Below are 21,380 nucleotides of genomic sequence, written 5' to 3'. Positions count from 1 at the left end.
GTGCATATATTAATCCACAGAGGCAGCCCTGGAAATGCAAGCAGGTTGTTAATGATCGTGTACAGCAGTTGTGAGCTGCTCCCACTCTTGCAGGAAGGAATTCAGATGTCATGCTTCAGGGTTCAAGTTGATGAGTTTCTGGGCTGGGAAGACATTTCCCCCTCTGTAGTGCACTGCACAGCTGATGAGGCATGCTCCCGGGAAGGGGTCATGCAGGCTACATCAGGTAAAGGCAAGAGAGAGAATGTAGACTCACATCCCAGGTCCATGATTTAGTTTGACGACTTCCTACTTCTGGTTAAAGTGGCACCGTGGAGAGGACATCATATAGTACGAGGACTTTGTGAATCAAATAGGAAGGCAGCAGACCCCACCACTGTAAACCTCATAGAACTTCAAACCTGATATTCAAGTCAGTACTGATTGAAAAAGAAAGAAAAAATCCCCCATCTTATGGCCCGTTGGCACCAGAGAAAGCCTGTGCCGGGGATATCTTTTTCTTTTTCCTGTATCCTGAATTGCTTAATAAGTAGAAACGAATGTTGGCTTCCCAAATTCCAGAGCATTGAGCTTGACTTAAACACTGAATTAAAAGCAGATAAACCCCAGAGAATTAATTATGAAGATGTATAGTCCCAAGCCCTATACCAGGGATGGAGCTCAGAGAAATTATCTGTATTTATTGAAGCCTAAATCAAGACAACTGGAATTAACTAGAAATTCAGGAAGAGTTGGATGAAAAGTTTAGATGTCTTACACAGTGTGTCATAGTGAATGTGATGAGAGAGGAAAATTAAAGTGCACAAAAGTAAACTTAAGAAGTGAGCTTCAGTTAGCACTTCCGATCCCCAACCAGCAGACCTCCCTTTCTCCTTCATTCCCCTTTGTTCACTTCCTTTACATTGCTGATGCAACCATTTAGCACTTAATAAATATCAGTTAAATGTAATTCTTTATGACCATGAAATTCAGCAAGATGTCCCTGGGGCCTAGATATTTGGCTCAATATGTGGTCAGGGGTTGGTAATGATGATTTGTACCTCAATTTCTTTCTCCTTATATATATATAGGGACGTGGATGACATATTGAATAAAACCTACATCAAAGTGGTTATTACAGTTAGCCCTTGTCATCTGTATTCTCCAGGGCCATACAGGGGCCCAGCAAGAGGTAGCCATCACTGTGTTACTCTAAACCAGCTGTGCATGGGAGGAGACGTGGAGAGATAGGCCTCACTCACTCCTGGGCAGCCCGGCACCCACCTGGAATGCCCAGCTTGCTCTTAGGGAAGATGGGAAGGAAGTTGGCTGTGTCCATCTTGCTCTTGGGTCCTGACGCTGAAATAACCCCTTCTGTCACTCAGCTCCCTTTCAGGAGCTACTGCTAGCAGATCAGGGACATTTGCACCCATCACTTTTGGCTTGGGTCAGGACACTGGAATAGACTGAGGAAGTGAAAGGCAGGAGAGAAGCACAGAAATGCATATTTGGGCAGAGATCTGTGTCCTGCTCATCCAGCGAATGAACCGGCAACTCTGATAGGTCCTCGGAGGCTGAGACCTGTCTCAGGGCTGGGTGCCATGGAGCACAGAAATCGGAGATGTGGTTTCTGCTGAGAGGAATGTCTGCCTGAGTGTGTGAGTTTTCCTGTACTTGTATGGAAATTTCATGCCACACATTTATTCACTTACCCATTTCTTCAGCCTCCACAGCATGCTGGGCATTATTCTGTGGCTGGGGAGACCAAGATAAATAAAGGCGACGTCTCTGCCTCTAAGGAGGCTCTCACAGTGGAATGGGGAAGACAGACAAGTAAACAAATGATACAGTATGAGGTGTGCTGGAACGGATGTGGGTGAGGAGAACTGGGGACCGAAGAGTGACTTCCCCAGCTCATGGGCCAGGCTCTCTGCATGAGTGAGCATATGCCAGGATGCAGACTGAAATGCAGATTGGGACAGAAAATGGGACAGATAGGAGAAAAGCAAAGGGAGGCAGGGCAGTTTAAAGGATCTGAGTCAGCAATGGCAGCTCTACTTGTCACACGTTAAAAAACAAATGTATAGGCCTTATTGTAGTTCCCAGAGTATGTTTTAACATTTTAAAATATCACAGACTTTCTAGGGATGCTGAAAACCATATCCTATGACTTAAAAAATTGATTTTGGACATCCTTTTGTCTTCAGGTTGTATTTAGGAAAACGTTTACAGGAGATTAAAGGAGGCAGAGGGGGGTGCCTGGGTGGCTCACTCGTTAAGCATCTGCCTTCGGCTCAGGTCATGATCCCAGGGTCCTGGGATTGAGCCCCACATCCGGCTCCCTGCTCGGCGGAAAGCCTGCTTCTCCCTCTCCCACTCCCCCTGCTTGTGTTCCCCCTCTTGCTCTCTCTCTGTCAAATAAATAAATAAAATCTTAAAAAAAAATAAAGGAGGCAGAGAAGGAGATAATATAGGCAGGGTTCATGACAGATATATAAAGAGTTGAATGCATATCTGCACACTTCCTAGACTGTTCAAGCTGAAAGCAATGGGAGAAAGTTTCTCCAACATCCTCCTTTTACAGATGAGAAAAGTGTGGCCCTGAGAAGAAAAGTGACTTGCTGGGGCCACACAGCTAGTGAGGGGTGGATACGATCGGTGCTGTGATCAGCGTGAGTTCTCTGAAATCAGCAAGAGGAGAATTGTAATGGCAGTTGCCTGAAGAGTAATAGAAACTGCTCTTCTTTTTCATTAGAATATCAGTATTTAGTAAGTGTACATATACCCTTTATAAAAGGGCTTAGTATGCTAGTTTTCAAAGTTTTATTTACTGTGAACTTGTAGTAAGAAATGCATCTTGCTTTGTAATTTCATACACATGCATACACACACACACACACACACACACACACACCCGACTCCTACCCTACTTCATATTACCTGAGTCACTTTGAGGCTGGCATTTTCTTGATTTTGCCAGGAAGTGTCAACAAAAGATTTTCATGCAGTTATATCACATCTGCAACCGGGATGACAACAATTATAAAATGCATCTTGATTTCAGAAGTATTAAAATATGAAAAATGCTTAGGCTTTAGAATATGCAAAAGAGGGTATATTCATTTAAAACTGAACCAAAAGTGAGGTGCCTGGGTGGCTCAATTGGTTGAGCTTCTGACTCTTGATTTTGGCTCAGGTCATGATCTCAGGGTCGTGAAATTAAGCCCCATGACAGGCTCTGCGCCCAAGCAGGGAGTCTGCTTGAGATTCTCTCTCTCCCTCTTCCTCTACCCCTCCCCCCAATTGGTGCTCACACTCTCACTCTCTCTCTAAAAAACAAAGAAAAAACTGAACCAAAGGTTTCCTAAAATAATACTTATTTTTTTTTTTTTTATGTGATGTGCTCTGGTATTTTCTGTTTTGTTCTGTTCTATTTCATTAAGAAGTTGCTGGTTGGGACTCATTAATGGACTGAGAACCCAGCTCGAAAATACTGGATGAATAGATAGATATGTATTAAATGTAATTATTATGGCAGGATGGGGGGCCTTCAAGGTCTTACCATTGGATTCTCCTTGATTTTGACTGCAATTTCACCAAGTTAAATGGAGGTATTTCTGTTAGTTTTTCTAAACTTTAATTGTGGACTCTGTTAATGGAGTCTTATTTATCTCTTAAAAATGGCCAATGGCTGCCCCATTTATAATTTGCTTTTAAGTATGCATTTGTCTTGATGGAGAACTGGGGGTGATGAGGATCTTGATCAGACAGTAAAAGGGAATGCTCAACATTTAAAATGTGCTCTGTCAAGCTCTTGTATCAGGTGAAAATGAAGGAAAGGAAGGCAGAGGTGACTTGGTGGGGAAGGAGCCATGGTAGGAAGACCAGACACAGAGGACGGGCCTAAGGAGTGAAGTGAAGGAGGAGAAGCAGCTTCCCACGCAGCTTTCCATGATAGTTCTCAGCCTTGGGCCAAAGGTGATGAGTTAAATGGAGACATAGACTGTTGCCATGTTTGGTCTGGTGTCCATGGCACAAGGAGATGATGCTCAGGCCTGTCCTGTAGGACTGTGTTGCTATTCATGGCACGAGGCTTATCCCTTACAAGGACTGGCCCATGTCAGGGGACTTGTCTGGGGGGACAGGTTGACTATCAAGGGAAAAGAATGGTTGAATTTATTTATTTTTATTTTTATTTTATTTTTAATTTCCGTGTATTTAATGTACATTGTTTTATTAGTTTCAGCTGTACAGTATAGTGGCTCAAAGATTCTATACATTACTCAGTGCTCATCATGATAAGTGTGCTCTTAATCCTCTATGCTTATTTCATCCATCCCTCCACCCACCTTTCCTCTGGCAGCCACCAGTTTGTTCTCTGTATTTAAAAGAGTCTGTTTTTTTTGTCTTTTTTTCTCAGTTTATTTAATTTCTTAAATCCCATGGGAGTGAAATCATATATTTGTTTTCTCATATTTCACTTAGCATTATACCCTCTAGCTCCATCCATGTTGTTGCAAATGGCAAGATTGCATTTTTTATGGCTGAGTAATATTCCATTGTATATATAGACCGTATCTTCTTTATCCATTCATCTAGCGATAGATGGTTGAATCTGTTTTAAAGTAGGCTGATAAAGAAATGATAGCTAAGGCTTTCCCATTTCAATAATTCGGTCAGCTAGCTTAGAGACAGGGTAGGAGGAGAATGGGGCAGAAACCAGCAGAGAAAACTGGGGAACTGGAGCAGGGGGTTCTTAACCTCTTGTAAGTTCAGAGTGGACTGTTTCTCTAGGAAATAAACAGACACACAGAATTTTACAGATTGTTTCATGGGTTCATGGGCTTTCTGAAATTCATTCATTGACCTCTTGAATTCAGATTTAGAATCCTAACTAAGAGTGATTGGTTGTGGGAAAACTCAGCTCCTCATCTGCTGTTCTGAAAACTAGAGTTCTTTCCTTAAGCCAGACATACAGGATGGATGGCATTCTGACGTGTGCACCTGGAATGGAGGTGTGGGACAGGGAGAGGTGTGTTGTAAATCTGTCAGTGTAAGGACAGCACAAGAAGACTGGGGATTGACTGGTGCTGCTCAGCATCCCAGGCCGGTTTTTAGAATAAGCACGCAATAATCAACTTTACAGTATTAGGAGAGAGGGCAGTTCTGCCTCAGTGCCAGAAATGATGCTTATTCCAGGATATAGACCTTGAGAATCAAACGACACAATTTTTTCAGTAATTTGTTCAATACTTAGAACAGACAGGTACTTCTCAAAATGGATGTCCTTAAAGTCACAAAACTGGTGATGTTATGAACAGATTCTGCCATTTGCATTACAGAGACATAACAGATGTGGGGAAGCTACCGGTCTTAGCAAGATGTTGGATTAAATAATGCTTGCTGCCTGGATGTCCTGTCAGATGCATTGTAATACTTAACAGAACTCCTCGCCACCTCTTAAAGGAATTTAGACTGTCAGCCCATTTAAGGTTCATCTCTAATGTGAAATTTTTAGATGAAGCCAATTTAGCTTAATTTACTGAGATGTTGCTTCATGTCTGCAAGTGAGGGGGAGGGGGGAAGAGGAAGGGCTGGAGTCCATTGGAGCTGCCCCTTTGCAGAAGTCTGGAACACACAGGACACAGAATAGTGTCTTTGGGTCACTGTGACATTTGTTAAGGAAAAGCAACGTCACCTTGCTACTGCCTTCCCACTCCTGCTCTGGGAAAAAAATATCACTCACACCGCCATTCCAATAGACACAAGAATGATCTCAGAAAGCAGTTTCTCTTGAGTTTCTAGAATAGTCCAGACATTGACCTGTTCTTCAGGGTGCAGGTGGGGTGGGAAGAAACTATTGTTCTCAGAGTCTTGCCTGGGACTGCAGATGGAAGGGCTTGATCAAGAAGAGCAGCATCTTTGTGCTGCAGTTAATGGTTTTACTTTTTTTTTTTTAAATCCCCTTCTGAGGGAAATCTGTGATTACATTTTTTTCTCTGCACAGGTGCTAGAATGCATTGCGCAAATACAAACATATCCCACTTCATGAGAAAATTTGGAAGTCATTTTCCTCCCATCTGTCTGAAGTAGACTGCGCTCTAAAACTGGCCATCCACCCACCCATTCTCCCACGCACCTTCTCCGTGACAAGGAGATGGCATTGTAAGAGAATGAGGGGAAAAAAAAAGATAAACCCCGCAAGGCATTTAAAAAGGATGGCTTATTAGTATCATTTGGACAGCTATGAATAACACATGATAGCTTCTGGGGCTGCATATTATTCACAGAAGAGTAGCCTTAATTTCCCCTCCCTCCTCTTCCCTATTCCAGTGTCCCTTTATTACAGATACCTTTCTCCGTCTAATTCCCAAACCCTTGCCGAACCTGGGTATTTTTTGATCACAGTTCGTTTTCCTGCGTCCACAGTGAGTTGGCGCCCACGTAGGTAGGTGAGCAGTGGCTTTGAGGAAAGGGAGGCAGTGCCTGTTTCCAGAGGATGCTGCAGCTGGAAGCGCTCCGCCGTCAGACAATCAGAGACCCAGCAGGGCACCTTCTGAGCGAGCGCAGCTGCAGGGCTCGGCTCCCGAGCTCACCAAAGGCACTGCGCCCTACGTGCGGATTCCAAGCTACATTTAACACAATTGCCCATCAGCACTTAGGAAGCAGTTACCACAGAAACCCAGCAGAGACCAATTAGTCACATGATTAAATTAATTAAAATAACCCAGGGCATCTGCCATCTTGCCTCTTTTTGCTACAGATAGCGCATGACCCAGACAGAACCGTAATTGGTTAGCAGTGCTGTTGTGTCTCCTAGTCCTAGAATTGTCTTCTTACCATGGAAGGGGGCTCTCCTGATTTGCTTGTCTTTCCCTAAGAACTCTCTTGGGTTGTTTTGGAAGATATTCCTTCCCCATAAGCCAGGCCGTATCCAATTTACAAAACATCAGATTTAATAAACAATGGGATTTGTTATGTTGGGGATAAGAGGATTTGGAAACATTTCCAATTGCACAGTTGAAGACTTTTGGAGGTTTTTTAATGAGGACTCTAACAACACATGCCAGAGGGTGCTCTGTAATATGCATTTACACTTGACCTGAGAATTTTGTGGCAAGTCGCGGAAACCAGACCTTGGTTTTGCTTGTTAAAATAATAGAGATGTTATAGTGGGGCACAGGCAGCCGGTGTTCTGAGATGGTCCTGAGTCAAGGGTGGCGTCTAATGATCCCCATCACTGGCTTGTCATTTGTAAAAGGCCCAAATGCACACTCTGAAGCTAACTCAGTAAATCAGTGCTTTGTCCTTGATATGCTGAATGACCTCATAATGGCCTTCCCAAAATCTCCATGTAGTCAAAAGTTTTCTATTACACCAGTGCCATGCTTCTAGGAAAACACACACACACACACACACACACACACACACACACACACACACACAAATCAGCTTCCCTGAAATCTCATGGTGCTCACAGCGGCATAACTCCATTACTTCAGACATTTTCTGGAGACCATTTGGATCCATTGCACCTGAGAGCAAATGCCCGAACACAGTGTAGAGATATCAAAGGAGGTAATGGTGTGGTTTCCCAATGTTCTTTCTTTGTAACTTGGCTTGACAAAAGGGCATGAATTAATTATACAGTTCGACTGCATTAATGTGTGCCTGACAAAGCAAGTGGCACAATCTCATGTACAAACCTTGACTGTGAGGACACGAGTCATAGTTCCACAGGAAGAAGAGGTAGCATGTAAATAATCAGCTGGGACGGATCTTTCAGCCGTTGTAGGCACTGGGCTAGTCTGAATCTTCTTTCTTTTTGGGTGAATCAGAATCTAGTCAGACCTCAGGATGCATGTGTCTGTCCATCTGGCAATTCTGAAAATCAGGTGCCTGATAAAAGAGAGCCATGTGATAATTTAAAAAGTTGTGGCCTAAGGTATTATATAATGAAAGGAAATGAACTGATATGATGTCATAAGTAGCAATACTAGTAAGAAGAATATACATTTATATCACATTTTATGATTTATAAAGTATTCACATACCTCCAGGCTTTGACTTAGTCTCTGACTTTACTAATACTTTTATTAAATGTACATAGATCTTGTGTGTACTTGGTACTCTCATTTTGTTATTGATACAAGGATTGTTTTGTGATAAGATAAACAAAGAATAGGAGCGCCTGGGTGGCTCAGTCGGTTGAGCGTCCAACTCTTGATTTCTGCTCAGGTCATGATTTCAGGGTTGTGAGATGGAGCCCTGTGTCATGGCATGGAGCCTCCTTAATATTCTCTTTCTCCTCTCCCTCTGCCCGTCCCCCACCCTCTCTTCCTCTCTTAAAAAAAAGATAAACAGAATAAATGCAAAGCAGAGCTAAAATTAAGGTATGGAAAGTATATTTCACATTTTAGAGGTTTTTTTTCCTTTGAAATCAACAGAAAAATGAAAACATAAACTGTCTTGGCATAAGTGACTAATGGATACCTTTGGTAGATTTGAAAAGTAAAATATATATTTTCAACTTTTAAATTATTGAATAAAAATTTTAAAAAATTATTAAATAAATATTTCTGCTTTTGTGAACTATAGGCTTGGTTTCAGAAGCAGAATTCTGTTTTTGCTATATCCATATAAAATTTTTCTCAAACTATTAAAAATTCTAGAAATATAGCCATCTAAAAACAGAATGGCTACTCTTTTGGGAATGACAAAAGGAACTATAAATCAAAGCGTATCTCATATCCTTTAGTTGTATGTCAGGCTTGGTCAAAATAAGTCAAACTTTTGGAAAGTTACTATAAAATGTTTCAACAGATGGACACTGAGTGCCAAGTAGTGGATTTGCAACAGCGATTTCACTTTATTTGCTCACATTTTGTGTAGACTACACTTAATTATTCATGAATTGAGTTTTAATAGCAATGCAGAGGGTTGCCTGTCATCATCATTCTAAATTCTGGCTGCTGGGAACTTTGAGGGGCTGGGATTGGTTATCAGTAGGGGACTGGTTGCGTGCTTTCCATTGCATTTTTAGGTTATTCTTTGTTTTGTGTCATTTAGACCACCTCCATTCTACCAAGGAGGATCAGCAAAAGATGGCTGCATGATTTATGAATAATTTCCCCCTTCATTCTGCCTCCACCTTCACATGTCATGTTGACATTTATTGTATGTCAACTAGAATGCAAAATTTGAACATTTTAGAGTTAGGATGCTGGCTACAGACAAGATCAATCCTCATAAGCTTGGAGACTGACACATTGTGAAAAAAAATTACAAAGTTAAGTTTCTATGAGAATTGTGATTATAAGAAGTAGTTGCTGCCTGTATTGATTTTTCAGCCTTTTCGTCTGACCTTCCTGGAAGATCTTGGTTCTGAGTACTTACTGACACACTTAAATTGTCAAGGAAATCAACTTGAGATTGAGAGAAAATGAAATACTTTGGAAATGACTTTGTGTCTCTATTTTCATAAAGATCTAGTTCTTTAATAGCAAAGGGGCAGGGCAGTTTGTGCAACTGTAGAGTAGCTCTATCATAAATCCTTTCAGGAATGAGGCAGAGTACAAATTAATAAATAAAACTGAATTAATACATAAAACTGCAGAAACCATAGCTATGTGTTTGTTCCAACATGCTAATTCATATCACACTCAGGAGATTAGAAAAAAAAATGTAAGTTGCCCTACTGGTATTACAAATTGAGCACTTTATTTTATTCAACAAATATCTACGTAGATCAGCAGCCCCATCATTCTTTAACTTCTTACAACTGCTGTTCTTTTCATAGCATGTAATACTCCTGGATATCATACATTTTTTATAGATATTTATTTGTGTATTGTCTGTACTTCCCATTATAATAAAACCCCATGAAGATCACGATAATGTCTATCTTGCTTGCTGGCATAGCCCCAATGTTGAAAACCATGTCAGCTATGTTAAAAATTCTCAAATATTCATCAAACGATTGAATGAACTGGGTTTGTACTAAATGATGGACTCAATAAACTAAGCCTGACTTTTTGAAATAAGGAACATTGAAAAGAACGTTAATTTGTTTACCAAATTAGATTAATTAGATGTTCAAAGAGCTAGTTTGTAGGCTAGTAGATAACCTCATTTTTACCCTCAAGTTTGGGTGCATTTTTTTAAACTGGGAACTGTTACAGAGGAGGTGGAGGCTACACAAATTACACTAGTTGATAACCAGATTTTTTTCTTCTTTCGATATGCAAATCCTTTAGCACAAAGAATCCAAATGGATTAGAGATAAAAACATTCAGATGACATTTATGTTAACTAAGAAAACAATAAAAACAGGCATGAAACAAGAACAAGAGGAGATACTGTAAAAAGACTGAGAGCCACAATGTATGTGTAATCCTGTCTGGGGTAAATGGACCCCGAGTTAGGGGGTCCTTAATCTCCTGATCACCCAACCAGATGGCTTTGTTCCCAAGTCCTTGGGCTATATAAAATCTTTGCAGATTAACTAATCTGTCTTCTCAGGTTTGTAGTAGTAGGAATAATTATCTTATTCTCTCCCATTCTGTGGTATCTCCATATGAAACTTATTTTGTATTGTGTGAGAGAGTGTGGGTTTGTATGAAGTTTCGGTGACACATAGGTCTGCTTATTTTCCCTTATTACTATCCACATGTAGTGTGTACCTTGCATGCAACCACCGACTCCTAATCTAATGTAGAAATCTCAGTCATGGTCACTTACTGGTTTGCAATATACATGTCAATTTCTTTCTTCTTTGAAAAAGAACAGTGTTCAATGTATTGCATAGAACTGATTTATTACCTTAGTGAGGGGGACAGCAATTAGTGGGGTAGTCTGATACCCCTCTGTGTATCAAATGGAGGCCAGAAAAAGGTAGAAAATAACTAGTTCAAAATTACTTTTTCAACAGTTGAAATAATGCTGTGTGCCATAGAAGACCCTTTCTTTTATCCCCTCTTGTCTGTCTGGTGGCTCTTACTTTCTTAGCAGCTTCCTGCCTTCATCTTACCAACCATCTTTTTTAAAAGAGGATTTCAGTAGTCTTACCTAACCTTCCCCATTCCAAGGAATGCTCAGATAAGCTTTTTTTTTAATTTTTTTAATTTTTTTAAAGATTTTATTTATTTATTTGATAGAGAGAGACACAGCGAGAGAGGGAACACTAGCAGAAGGAGTGGGAGAGGGAGAAGCAGGCTTCCTGCTGAGCAGGGAGCCCGATGCGGGGCTCGATCCCAGGACCCTGGGATCATGACCTGAGCCTAAGGCGGACGCTTAACGACTGAGCCACCCAGGCGCCCTCAGATAAGCTTTATGTAGCCCTCTCCTGGGTCTCTTGTATAGATGGAGATGGTAAGGATAGGACTCGCCCGGCAAGGATTTGAGAGTTTTCCTGGACAAGACAGTGCAACACCAGGAGGAAAACTCAGCCAAGTGCAGGAACTCTTCCTGCTTCCCCTCCAGGGTCTCCCCTCTACCCACACCCTGGCTCCTCCCTGGCTCCTCTCCTTCTAGGACTTGGCTCCCAGGATCCTCTCCCTTTCCCCAGAGCCTTCCTGACCCCCAAGGGTTATCACGTTAGCACCATTTCCATACACTCGTGGATACACACAGTTCCTCCTATTCTTAAAGTTCTCACTGTATCAGACTTTGGGGGCTGAGCACTTTGTGTTGTTTAATCCTCACAGCAACGTGATAAAAAAGGTATTTTGACCCCATCTTACATGGGAGGTAACTGAGACTCAGAGGAGTTAAATAACTTACCCAGGTCAGACAACCCACAAGTGACCAGGCTGGGAACGGACTCCAGTCTCTTTCCCCACCAGACTGTACTTTGGACTGTCCCTGCATCAGGCTGAAAGTGGGTGTGCACGGACAGGGGTACAGCCGTGCCATGTACACGCTCCCTGCTCTGGCCTGTTCCTTATCTTGCCTCCTACTGACACAGCCTAAATCCCTGGAAAAGCCCAACCACCTTTGCAGGCTTTTTTTCTGAGGGACTAAAAAAATGTGTGCTTACAGCAGTGAGACCACTGTCAATCGTATACTTGCTCTCAGTTTCATTGAGGCCTTCTATCTGGAAAGGTCTGTCTCTAGCGTTACCTGGCCTATCAGGGTAAGATGCCAATTAGATCTACATGCAATCTAAATGTATCCCAATCAGGCCTGTGCTGAACCTATGGGTGTAAAGTCTGTGGGCATCATCAATGTCTTCCTTGAGAGTGTCCTAGCTAGTAGATAGAAATTTAGGTGAATGTTTCTTCCTGTCTTTGAAACATTCCAGCCTAATTTAAGCTGGCAGACATTATGGAAAGGAAACTAAGGAGCATATACTTCATGGGGTTTCTTTAAGTTAGGAAGGAAGGAAGGAAGGAGGGAAGGAAGGAAAGAAGGAAATGTCATCATTGTCTGGAGAGAAGTTGGACTTAACGCAGCCAAATGTGTGGATAGTTTCTCTAGTCGTAGCCCTTTAATGAGAATTACATTGTTCATAGCCTTTCTTTTCTTTGAATATTCTGTGCTTGCATACTATGGCTCTAAAAATGCCTGCCCTGGCTGAGGAGGCTTGTCCATGGGGTTGAGACAAGTCTCTGGGCTGGGCCATTCCTCTGGGAAGAGATTCTTTTTCTAACCTAGTGCGATGCATGTGCAGAGCTGCCTGGTGTGGAGCTCTGAATATAATAAAGGAGCTTGGCTGGTCAGATTCCTTGTCAGGTTAAGAAGGCCTTTGTTTCTGTTTAGTTTTCTGAAACAAGACAAATTATGATATTTTCTGTTAATTTCTTTCCTTAATGAGTTTCATTAAAATCAAAGCTTCCGGAAGACTGAGCCTTGACAGCTGTCTAAGGGCTGTTTCATTTACTGGGGGCTGCTTAGACTGAATAATTATTACAGCTTGATAGTTAAAAAGAAGTAAGAACAACAGAGAGAAATAGATCCCTTGAATGGTGTGTCATACGTTTCTGTTTCTTCCTAGCGTCTGGGATTCTGTGGTGTTCAAAAGAGATCATTAAAATCATGTATTCTTTGAACTAAAATATTACTAAATCATCACACGCTTGCTTCTTAATGGCTCCCTGGTTCTTAAATACTGAATTTCACTTAATGATGGTATATTAAAAAGAAGCTTTTTAGAGATTAATAAAAGAAATTTTTTAAAGAAAGATTGTCTTTAGACATTGGTAGGTCATTTGGTACATGGTACCATGATATCTTGATGAGAATACAGGCAGCAGTGTATTTTATCTTCTGGTTACTGAGTTATACAGTTATGCACATTCACTTGTCTTTCCCAAATAGTTTTTATATGCCAATTTGGCATAATAAAAGAGACTTTAAATTCATGGCCACAATTTTGTATTTCGTGATAGCATGTTCTTATTTGTGAGGGAAACCTTTTCCCCACTTCCCCCTCTACAAAGTAGGGAGAGTGAATGCAACGTGTTGAGATGCTGAGACCCCCTGCAACATTCTGAGATGGTTTACCTGGGGGCCAAATACGGAAAGTCTCAAAGAGGGAAATAAAATAATATCAACATTATGTAAAAACTCGTAGAATGAAATGAATAGTGATGTATGTAAGGATGACATGACTCAGGATTACTTTAAATACTCCTGCAAAGAAGGCATAAAAAGGGATGGATGAAGAAGGGGGGTAAAATTTGATAGTTATTGAAGCTGAGTGGTAGGAATTTGGAGATTCACCATTCTATTATCTTTATTTTTGTTTATGTTTTTAAAATCCATAATAAAAATTTAAAAAGTGATAAAATGTTAATTGGATACATGATATATAAGAGAGAGAAAAATAAGAACCATGGGTTGTAGGAATTTGATAGCTCAAAATAATTCCAAAGGAAATCTTTCACATCATTTGAGGAAGAATTATATCACTGGGAAATTTTTATCATTGAGAAAAAAATTAATGAGACACAACTCTGCAATCCTTCAAGTGTTGATTTTTTTCAAGAGATAAATGATCAAGTTAGGAGAAATTAAACAGGGGAAATACTCTGTATTTTGGGGAAGGATTCCTAGGAGCAGATTTAAATCCCACAAAGGAAGCACTATTAATAAAAATCAGTTTAGTGGCTCATGTGAAGGAAAAGAAAGTAGGATATAAATAGTGAGGAACAGACTACAGAAAAGAATAAGCATTTTCATTGTTCTTATTTTGCCTTTAGCTATTTAAAAACTTGTAATAGACAAAAGGGCATTGCTCAAAGATTCGCCAGTATGCCAGAAAAGTAGAGGATCCTCTTCTCACAATGGTGTTTGGCTTGTAGGGGATGGAGCCTCATAGCTGCCCTCCCCATGAATGTGGAGGCTCAGGAAAGCAAGGGAGGCCCCCACGATTTGAGGTGGAGAGCTGACTAGCACTAGCTCTTGGGAAGAGTACATTCCATTGCCTGTGGTAGCCCTTGATAATATGCCCTAGAGTTGCATAGCCCCTCTGGAACACGTTCAAAGATAGGTTCTCATTTTCATACAGTTCTACTTAGTGGGAGAATTGGATGGGTTGTTGGACCAGAGGGTCTCTAAATTTCCTTCAAATTCTGGGATTCTATGATTATGTAAGACAAAGAGAAATGGAAACATCCTCAGCAATAACAGTTGGATGCAAGATAGGTATGTCTGTGAGAATGTTGACTCTGCATTTTCTCTGTAAAGGAAGATGGATCCGTATTGTGAGCTGTAGGCTGGCTGCCCACCAAGTAGCAGACTGAATGTGATCTGGTCCTTCCATTTCTTAAAGCTTTTAATACTAAGGAGCCTGGTCTCTCTCAGGAACTCCTCATTAAAGTGGAAAACACTCTCCTGTAGTTTCAACGCTAGGAAGGCGCTCTCCTTCCATAAAGTCTATCACTATCTTATGGAAATCTCTCCCCCAGGAGGTCACTGAGCCCAGAGCTGCAGCTGTGTTTTAATAAGGGCTGGATAATTTTATGACCAATAACATTTGTCGTTACACATGCTACAAGAAGGTTAATCAAATCTCAGCCTTCAGGGCATAATCTGGGTTCCCACAGGAATTTTCCTGCAGAATTCTGTGTTTGGCTAGGGAAGCTTACTTCCCTCCTCACACATTAGTTGTTGACCATGGCTCCATGATCCTGGATTTGTGCCGTGATTGTTTCTCTTACCGTCACTACAATATTTCAGCATTAAAATTCTTTGGGGGCACCATCCTGAGTGGCCTGGCTTTGGGAGGCTGACTTTTAGAGCTCTATGCTTTCAGGCCAATACGTTAGTTTTCAGCTTGAAACGTTAGTGAGGCTGGAGTATTCCATCTATCTGTTTCATTTGTCTCGAGGAGCCAAAGTTTAAGGCAACTTTCAGACCTGAGATACCAAATATTTTTCCAGCATTTCTCTGTTGCTTAGGAAACTCACAAACTGGTTCAAACATCTCACTTGGGGAAATATTGAAGTGACATTTAACTCAGAAACAAACTGCCTTTGGTCTGCTAAAGAAAACAGGATCACTGCCTGAAAGGGCAGCAGATCAAAATAAAGAGGGCAAGAGAGAACGGAGAGATGGGGTGACTGCAACACGGATTTTGGGATTGTCCAGGTGTTTTCTTTGGTTTGGATTATATGACAGATTAATCTGTGGTATTTCAACTCTTGCTGAAATGAAGTCCCCTCATCATTTGAAGGGTCAAGAGACCCTAAGAAGTCTTTTCCTCAGGGCTCAGTGATATTTAATGAAGCAAAGGAAGTGACATAGACCATCAGAAATAGGACCCAGCTGTCTATGGGTTCCGGAGTCTCTGTGAGGTCCTGTGGAGCTCCTCTCTGTCTCAATCTGCTGTAGACTATACAAGGCTGCCCTTGTAGGTTCAGTCTGATTGAGGCCAGCTTGTCTCAGTCTCTACCATAGTGGAAAGTTCTGCCTCCCCCTGAACCACCTATACATTCTTCTCATGCTGGGTTCTCTGAATCCAGTACGGACAGGTGCAAAGTGTCTGACTCAGACTATATGAGTGTGTGTGTGTTGTGGGGGGAGTGCGGGGGGAGGCAAGGAGGGGCCTAAAGCTAACTCAATTTGCATATGGTCATCTGGGTAGGAGATGACTTGGGCCTAGTCCAGGTTCCCAGGGCTCCTGGGCTGACAGTGGAACTAGATGGGCATGGGATAGGATGAGTGGAGCCCAAGGAGCAGAGGCAGAGTTAAGGGAATAACTCCCCAATCCTTGGCACTTTCTTGGACTTTGACTGTAACCGGGGGTATCTGGAGAGAAGTAGAGTGAGTAAATAATATTAACTGAAAAAAACAAAAACAAAATAAAAACGAGATTCTGTTAAATTGTATAACATACACCTAATCTCTAAGCCAGAGCATAGAAAATTAAAGTGAACCTAAAAGTGAACTTGATCTGAGTATTCAGATTAATTGACCAGCCTCTGCACCTTCCAGAACTATATGCAGAATGGAAATAAAGGAAATGGGGGTGAGAATATACTCTGGCCCATCCCACCCCCACTGTGCAGAGAAGGCAGTGGAAGCCTTGTTTTCTAGTTGCTTCAAGCATAATCTTGTACTCTCCCCCAGTGGGTTTCAGCTCAGTTTGTGTCAGCTGATGTGTACAAACAGATTTTAAAAAATTGTTCCTTGCTAAGGGAGCTGACATCTGCCACTCTCAGAAATTAGAAATGACAAATGCCCTGAAGGGTAAAAGGCCGTGGTTGATTTGCCATAAAAAATAGAATCCACTCAGACTCCAGGATTCACCAAACAGAAAGCATTGTCGAATCCACACCTTTAGTGGTGATTTTCAGTGATGAAGGAAATTGCACCCCTGGTTCTGCTTGTTAGCACTGCTGTCTTCTCCTGCAAAACAAAACAGGACCGTTCTCACTCATGCCTTCCCTTTCTAAGATTTAATGCAGTGCCCAGTCCATCAGACTCAGCGGGCGGTAGAGGTTTGTGATGAGATGCTTGGTGGTTTTGAAATCCTCGTGTTTGTTCACCCTTCGAGCCTCCTTTCATGTGCAGTAGCTGCTTCCCCTCTCCACCGTGGGAGAGAAAGAAAAACAAGCATCTGGACTTTCGAAAAGGAAGAGAGTGGAGTTAAATTGAAGACAGAAGATGTTACTGTCTATTTTAGCCCGGCTCTTCAGGAAAGGGGGCAGGATTTGGAAGCAGAAAGCAGTGAGAACTGAGGCAGCTTTGGGCTTGGCTTCTCTCCATCTCCTCTGTCATGGTATCTCTGATTTTCCTTGGCTGTCTACTCCATGTTTTTCTTTCTATCTTCCGCATAGTATCTGGTCCTCACCGTTCAGCAGGTCTGACACCCTCACGGCCTCTCCGGCTCCTCTCACTATTATGACCTTTCAGTTCAGCGCCTGTCACTATGTGTTGCAGCCTCTTGGTATGTGCTTGTTCTCGTCCCTGAGACAGGAAATCTGATTGAATGAGCTCATCTTTTTGCAACAGGCCATGTCATGGGTTGCTGGACACCTCATCTAGTGACTGCTCTTGGGTCACGTGCATATCCTTGGTCCAGTCAGCCGAGGCTGGTCACATGGCACAAAACATGGTGCACAGTCCCTTGGAAGGAGATGTGGTGGGTAGACAACTTGATTTCTCTCCCAGGTCCACAGCCCCACATTTACTGAGCATTCACTTGTGTCAAGCACTGTGCTAGGCATCCAGGGTATCAGGAGTCTTTCATTCATTTCCTACATATGTAGGAAGGGGGAAAGGAAACAATGACCAAACTAGAAGTAGGTAAGCAATAGCAGGGAGTATATGGGACCAATGGTAGAAGTTTAGGGCTTAATTATACATAACCAGACTTGTAGTTCTGACCCCAAAATCCAGAATACACTTTCTTCCTCCTCAGCCTTGTTCCTTGAGTGTGAAATTGAAAGTCAGACAGGGCCTGGAAAATAACTAAGACTCCTGTTGAAAACCTACCTGGTAGTGCTCACCTAAAATCCCCTCCCCGCCTGATCACCCCAGCCCAAGACAATGCCTCTCAAGCCTCCTTTGTGAGCCAGGCATCCCCGGACAAAGACGTGTTCAGCATCAGCTCCTCCTGGAATGAGAAGTCACTTTCTACACCGTGTTCTTGACTGAGTAAAGTCAAGAAATTACCTCCTCAAAGTCTGTATTCTTGGGCATTTCAAGTACTGATACTTGATTTTATATCATCAAAATACCTACGTATTTTACTAGTCCAGTTCTGAGATTGGATTGCATTTTAATACAGAGTGTATTCAATCATTAACCAAGGCTCTTCCTAGAGGAACTTCCAGTGTTCTGGACTCCTTTTACTTCATCTCACAGAACGTCAACTCTGGGGATTATGGGAAAGAGACACATAAGATCTGGTCCCTTCTCTCAAGGAGTTTTCTGCTTGGCTTAGAAGATTGGACATATGCCCATGAAAGGGAGAAAAAAAGTGGCCAATTCTTGTTTAAATATGTATCCTGCTAGATAAGAGGCTAGGAGTTGGCCTGGTTGGGGGTGCCCGTGGCTGCCGTCAGGGAGCTTGAAGGGCTGTAGGGAGGGCGGGATGTGCTGGGGCTTGGGGCCAACTCCATTCTTGGCTGGTCTGTTTGTGTGTTCAGTTTGGCTCTGGGCATGGGTCTCTGGGGGAGATGGGCTTGCTGCCTTGGGGGGCACAGAGCTGTGCCTTGGACGAAGTGATGCCTGCAGTACAACTCTTTTCTACTCTTGTGTTGTACTGAAGTGATGGGGACTGGGATGTGTTGCAAATAAATCCTTTTTTTATTTTTTCAAAGAGAAAACTAGTAAAGAGACTCTGAAAGTAGCCCAGAGAATCTCCCCCAGCTCTGACTTTTCCAGCTCTAGAGTGGCTATGTGGAAGGATGAACAGTATTTAAACACAACTGGCTGGTTCTCTTATAACTTTGTTAGAACGTCCATTTTTAAGAACCTGGGCTTTATTGGAGTATGTAATATTTCTTTCTCTTCCCCTATATATACTCAGAAATCTCCATTGAGAACTTCGGGTATATCCATAATAACTATTATTAATAGAATCAAATGATGGGAGCTATTTCCAATTATTGACTTTATTATGTTTTCTGTATATTTCAACTTATTTTAAAAAACGGCCGCAAAAACCTGACAAAGAAAAAGAAAGCTGGACAAAGTGCTGAATAGTGGAAAGTGCAGTATAAAGTTGCCTGTGGAGGAGTCCTTCTAAAACACAATCTTTTAAATATGTATTTTATTGTTTCTAGCAGCTCAACAAACTAAAAGCATATTGAAAATGAACAACTGACTGCAGTGAGCCAAAGCATGCCTCAGGCAACTGAAAGCTTCCCACCCGTTTGGGGTTAACTCCCGTCACTCCTAACATTTGTGAGAGGGTGATTCTAAATAACATGGAAACGAAATCATGAATTCTGCACGCAGAATTAGGGAAGGCACTCACGTCAGCATTAGTGAGCTGGCTGCTGCTTTACAACCTCTGATGCTGCACAGACGGAAGGGTTAGGAGGGGAGAGATGTGTCCTGGGATTAAGAAGGAGCTTGCCTCAGATAGTGGGGGCAGCATGGGGCATCACTCTGGGTACTCTCTGCTCTTTCCCTTTTGTATACTTGAACCAGTCAGTATTTTGCCAAGAACCCCTGATTGTAATTCCTCTATGCCTTCTATTGGATACCTCCTTACGTCTTTTTTTTTTTTTAAGATTTTATTTATTTATTTGAGAGAGAGCGAGAGAGCACAAGCAGGGGGAGCAGCAGAGGGAGAAGCAGGCTTCCCACTGAGCAGGGAGTCCGATGTGGAGCTCCATCCCAGGACCCCGGGATCATGACCTGAGCTGAAGGCAGACGCTTAACTGACTGAAGCACTCAGGTGCCCCAGATACCTGGTTACATCTTGCTTTCTTCATTTTTGAGACAAGAACTTACCGTGCTCAGCAGGCTGAGAAAGAGTGACAGAAGTCTTAATGCATTGACTCCTGTAAACATTGTCTTCATTTGTTAAAGAAATCTTTACACCCTCACACTGTTTTCTTCTTCCTATACAAGGCTAATAGAAAAGAAAGGAAGATCTGTAATTTGAATCAAGAAAGGATTTTTATATCAATCTCCATAGCTCTTTTAAAGGAGTTATTTACAAAAATCATGACTTTATTTGGGCACCAGGTAAAGGAAGAGTGGGAAGAAGGAAGGTCAGAAAAACCCAGCACTTTGCCCCTTTCATATCCCAAATATACGGGGAGTTCTGAATCCCGAGCAGTATCGGATTTTGCTTTCAGAAACACTTAGGAAGTGAAAATGATGCCGGTGACTCTCTAAGGGCAGTGGCATCCCATTGCAGGATGGTAGGCTGAAGACCTCAGGACAAAAATAGCAATTTCGTCATGGTCTCCCACCAAAGTAAATGAGAAATTTCACTGACATTTTTTTTTCCCACATAAATCTCAAACTTTCCATAAAAGAAAACAGCAATGGCTACTGGCAGAGGTTTCCAGAGGGCATTGTGTGTGCGGAAGAAAAGCCCGTGCGCTGGGCCTGGAACCACAGGAGGAGGGGAATGAAACCAGTGCTGGTGGGGAGTCTGCCCCTTGGAGGGGAATGAAACCAGTGCTGGTGGGGAGTCTGCCCCTTTGCAGAGCCACTGCCTTTGTTGCAACGAGCGTGAAGCACACGCCTTAACTTTTAGTTACTTTGGCTTTTTTGGCTTGTGTCGCATCTTACAAGTCACAGTCTAGCTTCTCTTGTCCGTATTTTTACTGCACAGAAGGCTTCCCAATTTGCAAGCGTTTGCAGCACGGCTGGGCCCGGAGATAAAACAGAATGTGTACGTAGTACAGTATGCATTCAACTGATGCACAAGACTCTTTCCACCATATGTGCAAAATAGTGTGCTTTTCACTCAAGGTGCCACTGCCAAACTTGCCAGGAGCACATGCATAAGTGGAGGAGAGAACATCAGATGCAATGCAGCAGTGGGCCTCGCCCCTCCTTGGAAAGGAGACCCTTGATTCCAGCAGCCCCCTGCCCTTTTGTCCCTTGTCTAGCGCACCTGTCACACCGGTTTCCACTTACCTTTACACAGCCCTATTCTCATTCCTCACCTGCAGCCTTGACCTGGGATGTCAACCATTGTTCAAGCCCGTGTGGTGTCCTGGTTGCCCTTCCAGTAGGAGAGGAGAGGTGGTAATTAGCACTTATGCTAATGAGGATAACAAGACTGAGGTTAAAAACCCATCCGATACAGAAGAACACAGAAGGGGAAAACCAGCTGATTTTTTTTTTCTTCTTCCTCTCAAATATTTATTACTTTCCATATCCTGCAAAGCGTAGCTTACCAAGCCCTTTTACAGGACAGTAACTTTGGTCTGGTTTTTGTAGGTAAATCTTCCAGTGGAACATCTTTTGTGATAAGAGAAAAA

At 42.3% G+C, this 21,380-nt stretch overlaps 1 protein-coding gene across 1 annotated transcript in view; it reads left to right on the top strand.

The window, feature by feature from the left end:
* LOC113927334 (sine oculis binding protein homolog) overlaps positions 1-21,380 on the top strand; it is a 158,474-nt gene that overhangs the window by 55,134 nt on the left and 81,960 nt on the right. The gene's annotated exons all lie outside the window — the stretch shown is intronic.

This window comes from Zalophus californianus, chromosome 7, assembly GCF_009762305.2.
Source record: "Zalophus californianus isolate mZalCal1 chromosome 7, mZalCal1.pri.v2, whole genome shotgun sequence".
In the NCBI taxonomy this organism is placed as follows: domain Eukaryota; kingdom Metazoa; phylum Chordata; class Mammalia; order Carnivora; family Otariidae; genus Zalophus; species Zalophus californianus.
The sequence above is the reverse complement of the archived record's forward strand: the minus strand, read 5'-3'. Positions and strand labels throughout refer to the sequence as shown.